Source organism: Panthera uncia, chromosome A2 (assembly GCF_023721935.1).
Source record: "Panthera uncia isolate 11264 chromosome A2, Puncia_PCG_1.0, whole genome shotgun sequence".
Taxonomy (NCBI): domain Eukaryota; kingdom Metazoa; phylum Chordata; class Mammalia; order Carnivora; family Felidae; genus Panthera; species Panthera uncia.
Genome location: NC_064816.1, coordinates 105,613,693 through 105,623,464, shown reverse-complemented (window position 1 = coordinate 105,623,464; position 9,772 = coordinate 105,613,693).

Here is a 9,772-nt window from a genome sequence, read left to right as displayed (position 1 = left end):
GAAGCTTCAGGCCCAGGGAGATAAAGTGGCCTGCTTATGATAGCCTAGAAGTCAGGTCTTAGGACTTCTATTCCAGGCAAAAATATTTTATTTATCTGTGTACTGGTTTGATTCATTTCTTAAAAAATAATCAGTTTATACATCACTTGCTTTGACTCTAACACTAAAGATCAGACATAAATATCTATTGGCTATTTCTAAGTGCTTAATACCTTTTTTCCTTTTTGGATAATCTATGACAATGTCATAGGCAGAAGCCAAAAATAAAAAGTGATTAGTAGGTGTTGAAAACTTTTGGAAATACCTCTTAGGCTAATACTAATCTTAACATGAACAAGTCAACTCCAATAAAATGTAGGAATCATTTATTAGTCAAAATTATTTTTGTTTACTTAGGGTTAATGTTTTGTTATCAGAAACATCAAGAGTTTTAACACATGAAAGAACATTCTTAAAATATTAACATGTATTCCATTTAGATTTTGACTTTTGCTTGCTGGAACTTTTATTCTTGTAAATGTGAAATTTGATGACATGATAGATTATGAAGAAGCTTTATGTTTTACATGCTAAGATTCATATCTGATTTATTAAACATTTATTAAATTACACATGTATAAATATTTTTGTTTAAAGTTATTTAACTTTAAAGGTAAATGTATTTGAGATTCCCGTAACGATACATAGTTTATGCACTTTAAACGATCATATAGAAGAAATTGAAAGGAAGATCAAATATATTTATATGAAAGAGATATTTTTAAAAATCATATTAAACACGTACAGAAAACGTAAGGAAATGTAAATTATTGTGACATTTTGATTTAAAATCTGTAATGTGGACCCGCTAAAGATTACCACATTCTTATGCATATTAAAAAGCAAAAACAATGTTTTCTTTCTTGAAAATGTTTAACTTGGATTTACTAGATCTGTAAACAGTGGTTCTCTACTGTTGTACATTGTAATCACTTGGGAGCTTTAAAAAATACTTATGTCTGGGGTTTCTTTACAAAGATTTTGATTTCGTGATGTAGGTTGCAGCCTGGGCATAAACATTTTCAGGACTAACAGTTGTACGGTGGTAATGCAGACGATCCTTATTCTCAGGAAATGCTTGCTGTCACATTTAAGTGTGAAATAGCCTTGTGTCTGTAACTTAATCTAAGAATGATCTAGCAAAAAAAAAAAAATACACACCAACATACGCATATATGCATGTTGGTACAAACATATATACCACTGTGAAAAGTATATAGGTATTTGTATTATGCTTTCAACTTTTCCATATGTTGAAATTTTCACAATAAAAAGAAAAACTAATAGCAAAAGCAAATAACCTTTTCCCCTCAAGTTTAAAATTTAGAAACAAAACAATTATTTGAAACCTAATAACTGTGTCAGTGAGAGATGAAGCCAGGACTGATATATTAATCATACGGCACTTGCTAAGATAAAGCTTTAGACCTTTCTCTAACCCTTGATATTCTAAGAAACAGATGGAAGATAATTTAAAAGACTCACATGAAATTTCTGCACTTCTGTAGTGTGAGAACAAACCGAGAAGTCTAGGTCCCCATTTTGCAGCATCTGTGGGCTGAGGAATATATGTGTTATTAGTTGCGCATTTCAAGAATTTAGCTGGTTTATACTGACTACAAATCATTCATTCTACCATTCGTTATATATACTAAAATGCTAATAGTTTCTAATACGTGACAAATATTCTTCTACTTGTTCTTACACTATAAATTTGAAATTTCTTCTTTATCCATTTTCTTGCATATTCTCCCTGGATTGTATAAAACTTTATAGTGCATCAATAATCAGGATTTATATCTGTAAGGCTTACATGTTAAAATAACAGGTTTTTAAAAAAATATTTTGGGAAAAATGTTAACTTGCACACCACATTAAATCTTTTCACATTAGTACTATGCAGAACAAGAATGATAAGTAAGGGTCCTAGGACCCTATCAATCAAACCCTGCACCAAGTGTTGTAAAAATATCCCATTACCTGATTGGTAAATTGATAATGACAATGGAGATCTGGTTGCATAATTAATCAAGGGGATATAACTAAGGGTGGAGTGTCCTGTATAACACCAGGTTCTCCACCCTTCCCTCCTAAGGCAGGGTGGAAGAATTTCCCTTGTAAAACTAAAAACTTAAGTTGAGTTGCTTTCCTGACTGAACACAGATGGACTTCCCATATGCCTTTACAGAGGCAAGGAGTCCTGATGGAAATGGATCGGAAGGATTCGATTCATTCCCAGTTTTGAATAAATCTCTTACATTCTTTCAGTCCCTGCATTGGGTTGAATCCTTGCTGGTTATCTGAATCAATAAAGAATAACATAAAGTAAATGTGTCTCTAAAAAAGAGCATGGAGAGCAAACAATTATTTTGGAGTACATTAGTATTTAAAGAAATGCCAACTAGATTATAATGTAAACAATCCTTATCTAAACTCTTCAGAAACCAGGATTTTCAAAAATTTATTATTATTTTTCCATATTAAACTAAGATTTTATGAGTGCTCAGCTTTCTAACCAACTTTTCACATGATTTTTGAAGCAAATCACCACCACCATCACCAAAAATAATTAGTCAACACGCACATTAGTAAAAACAGTAATCTGAATCTCCTAAAGTGCTTTCACTGTATAAAGTAGATGAAAGATATAAAGTACAAACTTTGACTTTTTATTCTCAAACATCTCAGAGTTACATGTTAACGTTTCAAGAACTGAATTTTTTATGTAGTAACATGGATTTAACTCCTTTTTTTCATTTTAATATAGTATTGTTAGGTCTAAATAGACACATATCTAATAATTTATATTCTTTTAATGTTTACTTAAGGAATTTCTGTGCTTAGATCATTAAATGTGCATATAAAAATATGTTTCCAAAGTTCCTTTAAAAATCATCATTTGGAATGAAAATTATGGTCTAATTGATATTAATGAGGTATTACTGATACACTAAAAAATTTCCATTTATCCAAATATTTTATTTACATATACTGTATTTTTAATTTTAATATTAAAATACAAACCAGAAGATCTCTTCTAAGAGAATTTTCATTCTAATTTTCTTTTATGTATCATTAAAATTCAAGAGGACTTGACATCACAAATCTTTCCTTTTTCAGTGTTTTTTTTTTGTTTTTTTTTTGTTTTTTTTAATATGGTTAGCAGAAAACACAAATAAACGTAAGGTACAAATAGCACCATATTGGCAGGTTTTACCCGGCAGAAAGAAAGCCACGAATGTAGTCTCTAGTAATGTCCTTCCCCCCGTTTTAATAAGAAGGTTTGTGTTGTTCTGACATTAAATGGATTAAGCAGCAAGCCTGCTGAGAAAAATACTCAAAGGTATTAAACCCTTGCAGTGTTGGTTTAACTGTAAGTACTGTAAAATAAGATTAAGTCTGAGTTTGGAAGAAGAACTGGATTTGACATAAGACTAAAAGGTAACAATATTCACAGATGCCTGAATTAATGCTTCAGTGAAAAATATAATTAGCACAAGATTTGAAAATATGTCTCCTTTGGCAAATGTCTTCAGAGAGTAATCAGTGCTGTAGACTGATGTAGTGGAAAGAGCACTGGGCAAGTAGCCAAAATCTTTGAATTCAAGTTTGTTGCTTTAGCACTCACAAGTTCTGTGACCTTGGATGAGAAGTTTCTAAAGTTTTTGAATTGCAGGATTGTGGATGTGGCCAATTGGCAACCATTCTCCATTTTATAGTGTGCGTTTCTGGACTGCAGTCACCCCAGATTTCTGGGCAATTGAGGTTGCAGATGCAAATTAGGTTCAGCCAATTAAACATGCTTGTTGAGATTTGGAAGGCAGAAGTCAAGTGAAGGTCATCTTCCTGCCGCTTGCATTGTTTTCTGCCAATAAGCGAGATTGTGAAGACATGATTTTGTGTGATAGTTTCCAGCGTCCAAGTTCTTGTTTCATGGGTTGTGAGACGCTGTTGCGGTGGCAGAAGTGGTGATTTCTTGAGCCCTTATGTGTAGCTCCAGTTGGGTGTTTTTGAACTCAATAAATTCCATAGTGACTTCTGGATTCCTCACCTTTCTGATTGAAGCAGAAGTAGTAGTTCCCCTAATAGGTCAGTTCTGCTGCGTTCTGGAAACATTTCTTGATGCCTAGCCTGGAGCCTCTGTCTCTAGACTTTCCAATTACTTTGTAAGCTTTTAATTCCCTATATTGAATTTCAGTCTACCTCAAGTATCTGGAGCTTATTCATTTTCCTGAACTGAACCCTAGCTGACACACACTTAAGCAAATTTCATTCATACAGCACAGGGCAGTCATGAAGACCAAACTGTACCACCTAAGTGTACTCCATATCGTTTCCTCTTTTTTGAAAGATGGGTAGTCATGATAAACAGCTATTAAAATTGTCTTGTGGTATTTTCACGTCATTAATTTTACTCAGATAATATTTATCTAAACATGTTTTGTGAAGTATTGGTTCTGTTGGGCGAATATCATAGAAAAAGCAATGGTGTATTTAATAGGTAGCTAGGTATTATAAATCTCTGATTCCTAAGAATGTCCATGTGTTTGAATACCTTTGTTGTAACCGGAATGGATAGTTTTCACTTCAATTTTATATTTTCCTGGTAATGTTTCATTTTTATGACGGCAGTAATTAGAAGCACTATGGCCAGTTCCATAAGTGGAAATGTACTGACAGACATGCAAGTCTGTCAAGATGTCGAGAAGGTTTGGAAACATTTTGCCTCAGGGTCTCATACTTTCTAAATAAAGAGAATAAAAATAAAATCCTTGTTTAGCACCTTTTTTTCAGAAACATTTGTAGTTGCATATGTGGAGCTAAGACACATTTTACCTTTCAACTAGCTTATATGCCCAACTACCATTAACACACCAATCCTCTTCAGATTAATTTACTGACGTTACTTCACTGTTCTTCAGTTTCAACTTGGCTCCTGACCCCTGTCTCCATTTCTGTGTGTCTTATTCTGTGCCCCTTAGGCTTCCAATGAGTTATTTTCTCTCTTCTAAAAGATCTTATTACATTGACTTTTTTTTCCCCCTTGAGACTTTCTTAGAAAATATGTATCATATCTATCTTATGATAAATATGGAGAGAGTCTTATTATACCGGTCTTATTATATTGCTCTTGGTCCTTTCAAGACTTAAATTCAGTTGGACCTCGTGATAAATACCCTCTATTTCCCCTCAATAGGTGAATTCAGAAAATAAGAGATTTACAGTGAGTACTCATTACTTTCTTATCTAATTTTAAATATAGACAGAATAAACTACATTGAATTTTCTAGTGCTCTGTGAATAAAAGTTTATTTACTTCCACATATATAAAATTCCACCATACAACCCTATGTTCACGATTAAATCTATCATTTCTAAGCCAATTATAACCTTAGTTTCTAATTTTAAGCTTAATTGGTTCCTAATATTTAGATTTACCTAATAAATACCCATTTCATCTTAGATACTGTCATGAACTTTGTTCTGAAAATATTTTGTTCTGAATACGTACTCCACTTCCCTTCTGAAGAACCTGTAGTTTCTCCTTGTTCATCAAGTCAACTTATTTTTTTACTGTTTTTTTTTTAAGTTTATTTATTTTGAGAGAGAGAGAGTGCACGCACAAGCAGGGGCAGAGAGAGAGGGATAGGGAGAATCCCAAGCAGACTCCACACTGTCAGAGCAGAGACTGAAGCAGGGCTCGAACCCATGAACCGTGAGATCATGACCTGAGCCAAAATCAGGAGTTGGACACTCAACTAACTGAGCCACGCAAGTGTCCCCATCAAACCAACTTTAAATAGCCATCCTAAGAAACCTCATCAATGTGTCTAACTTTACTTTCTTATCTAATTGTATCTTCCCCATTCCCTAACACATGCCCTCCATTGCAGTCAGACCAATTTTCTTATGATTTTCTAAAAATGTCAAATTTATACTTGTCTCTTTAGCATCATGTTTGTTGGAAAACTTACTGTCCATGTACTCAAATTGAACCCATTAATTTCATAAATTACTGGCTTGTGTCATGTGTTCTTCACATTAATTTATACTGTATCTTATAATTTTTTTTATTAACAAGCTATATTTCCCATGTAATTGATGATTGTGCTGGTGAAATGTTAAGTGCTTAATCAGTATGTGTTTGAGTTTAATTTATATACTTAATACAACATAGCCTAGACATTTTATTGCTGACGTTAAACATCCTAAAAATTACATTCATGGTTTTTTAATTGTTGGTTTAGTCACAAGTTTTCTCATCTACAGTGACTCTTTTTTTCATATGTCAGTAACAAGTATGGTATATTACTTGTAGTTCAAGAGAATCTGTATAGTAATTTATATGCTGAAGCCAGATAATTTCACTACTTGTACAGTATAATACTCATTTGATAGGCGTAAAGGATGCATTCATTCAACAACTGTTCAAGTATCTGCGAGGTACTCAGTAATGGGGATGGCATAAAGAATAAAATACGGACCTTGCATTGCTTTCAGAAAATTTACCGGGTGTACAGGGCGAGCAGTGTGAACAGGATATCACTATGGAGCATGATGAACTTGAAGATTATGGTTATGATGTACTCTGAAAGTACATAAAAATGACTCCCCCCCCAAAAAAAAGACGTCTAACCTCGGGGATTCTGAAGTGACAAGGAGTAGGCATTACTCTAGCAAACAGGCTTGAGAAAGTCAGAGGAAACCCAGACCAAGGTCTAATGACAGTGAAAGAAATTCTTGCTTGGCAGGTGAAGGTTTAAGATACAGGAAAAATGACTTAATTAAATTTTTCTGCTGGTATATTTAGTTCTGATTCAGATTTCATGATTTGAGCTCTAGTTTCTACCTTGAAACTTAACAAAATTACATCCAGTCACAAGAACATGCTGGGAATAATACATTTTTTAAAATAATATTTCATAAACAATTATTATTCCTAAAATGTCTACAAGGGGAAAATTCTTTTCCTTCTCTTTCAGGTCACACTTTTTTTAAGTTTTATTTATTTTTTGAGAGAGAGAGAGCACAAGCAAGGGAGGGGCAGAGAGAGAGAGAGACAGAAGAGGACAGAGGATCTGAAGCAGGCTCTGCACTCACAGTCTGAAGCTGACAGTCTCAGGCTGACAGCGTGACAGGCTGACAGCGTGACAGGCTGACAGCAGTGAGCCCGATGTGGGAGTGAAACTCACAAAACACAGTATCAAGACCTGAGCCAAAGTCAGAGGCTCAACCAACTGAGTCACCCAGGCACCCCTCAGGTCACATTTCTAAAGAGCTTTACAGAAGGAGTGTTCTCAAGAGAAGGACATGCGAGAAGTAGGATGGGGTAGGAGAAGGAGCTAAGGAGGCACGTGAGCCACCATGGGGCCCAGCTTCAGTTTGGTCCTATGGGTGACTCTGGAGCTCAACTGAATCCAGAGTTGGTCCCACATTGAGGCAAGAGGCCTGGCTTGTGTTAGGGAGGAGGAAAGGGAGGATAACCTCCTGGATGCAGAATGCAGTGACTTCCACAGAGCAGAGGGAAATTTTAAGGAAAAAGGGAAAGCAGTGAGCCTGGTCAGCCAACACTCAGAGCATCTGGGGGATGGGTGCAGCTGGGTACAGCAGGTGGTAAAGGGGATTTGGGTGGGAAACTAACAGGACCCCCTAAACCATGCTTATTCCATTTTCAGGATTTTGAATGCCAACCAAAAAATGCTTGTTTGTTCAAATGTCTACTATAGTTTCATGTATAATGAAACTTAACTGGCTTTGTTGGTTTTTAGAAAAGTAAGTAATTTAGAGAATATAGAAGTTATATACTATACATTTAGCCTAAGACACATCTATCTGACATGATGAATTCAGTGTTAGTGAGGTTACAATCATTGCTTCTAAGTTTTATCATATACTAGAAAACTGCCCAGACATTAGCCATCAGTTTGGAAAATAAGAGTCACACTGTGATGATGATTTATTGTTTTATTGTTTTGCTGGTTTTGTTTTAGGCAAAGCCTCCATTTCTTTCCTTAATTTTTTTCCCTACAATTTTTCTTTTCATCTTAGTTCTTTTTTCCCTCTTTTTATTTTTTCGCATTCCTCTCTTTTCTCTCTCCCTGCCTTCTACCCCTCCCTTTTTTTCTTTCTTTTCCCAGTGTTGTGAACTTCCTGTCATAGGATAACTAAAGCTCAACCTGGAACTGAGAAGAAACAAATTGTTTCAGGAATTTGGATGTGCTTGTTTTTGTTTGTTTGTTTGTTTGTTTTTCTTATTAATTCACTTAAAACTTTTTGAGCCATTTCATGATTGTGATCTCTGAATTTTAGTCTTGGACATTCACTTCCAAACCACCTTCCAACAAATTAAATAACATTTGTTTATTGTATTTCTTCATCATTAAACTGTGGTGAATTTAGAGAATGTTCTTTGAAATGACATTCTTGAGAAAGAAGTTCTTTAGAGATCCTGCAACCCAGGGATCAAGGATTTCCTGAAACTGTTGTGCTTAGCTAAGTTATTTATCTATGTTTGTATGAAGTCAACTTGTCATTAAAACATAATTAATATTGCATTATTTTTTGGTCAAGGACACACTAAACATTTAGTGCAGCATGCACAACTTTCAGGAATGTAGAACCATAAACAACTAGTTGTATATAGTTATGACATAAGGTGACTTTTACAATGTGCAGTGCTACTGTTGCAAATTAAATGAGCACCAGAACTAACTGCACCCAGGAATTGAACTAACTGAATCCAAGACTATAGGCTGACATAATTTAGCACTAATAATTTAAAGCATTTTTTGCCTCCAGATAGTGGCTCTGTTGATGATGATATGAAACTGTGACGTAATTGTGATTGTGCTGTATTTTGTGAATATCTGTTGTGCTACATAGCAACCAGAATACTAATCACAATGGCAGCTCAGTCATTGGTTTACTCAATTGTTGGAAGGGGTGCTGTGTGTATCCCTAAGCCAATGACCTGTCCTTGTTATTGTGGTGACACTGGGCAGAAGCACAAACAGCTTGGTGCACTCATATTAGCACAAACTGCACTAGTCGAGATCATGTGGATAAAGTAGTCCATTGTCTTCCTTTTGATTCATAAGCACTGTAAGAAGTATTCTCAAACAGTTTTAACACATTTGCATTCAATTCCCATATAGGTTATGTACAATGCATATTATTTATGTAAATTTTCAATTCTCAATCTGAATAAAATCTACCTTTTCCATTCAGTCCTTTTCCAAAAAGAAAAATGAAAATTAGTGTTTACTGAATATAGGCCCCGTGCATTTTATATACTTTCTTGCACTTAATCTTCACAACAATGCTATGAAACAGATAATTTAAAAAAAAAATGAAATTCACAAACTATAAAATTCACCACTTTAAGGTGTACAATTGCATATTTTTGTGTATTCATTAATTTATGAAACCATCAATATTATATAATTCCAGAACGTTTTCATCACCCCACCCCCCCCAAAAAAAACCCTGTAGTCATTCAGTCACTCTCTATTCTCCCTTCTACCAGCTCTTAGAAAACCACTAATCTACTCTCTGTCTCTCGGGCTCTATCTGTTCCCGACATTTAATATAAATCAAATCATACAATATATAGTCTTTGAGATTAGCTACTTTCATTTCCCATAATGTTTTCAAGGTTCACCCATGTTGCAGTATCTATCAGTATTTCTTTTTTATGGCTAAATGACATATCATTCTGTTGACAGAGTACATT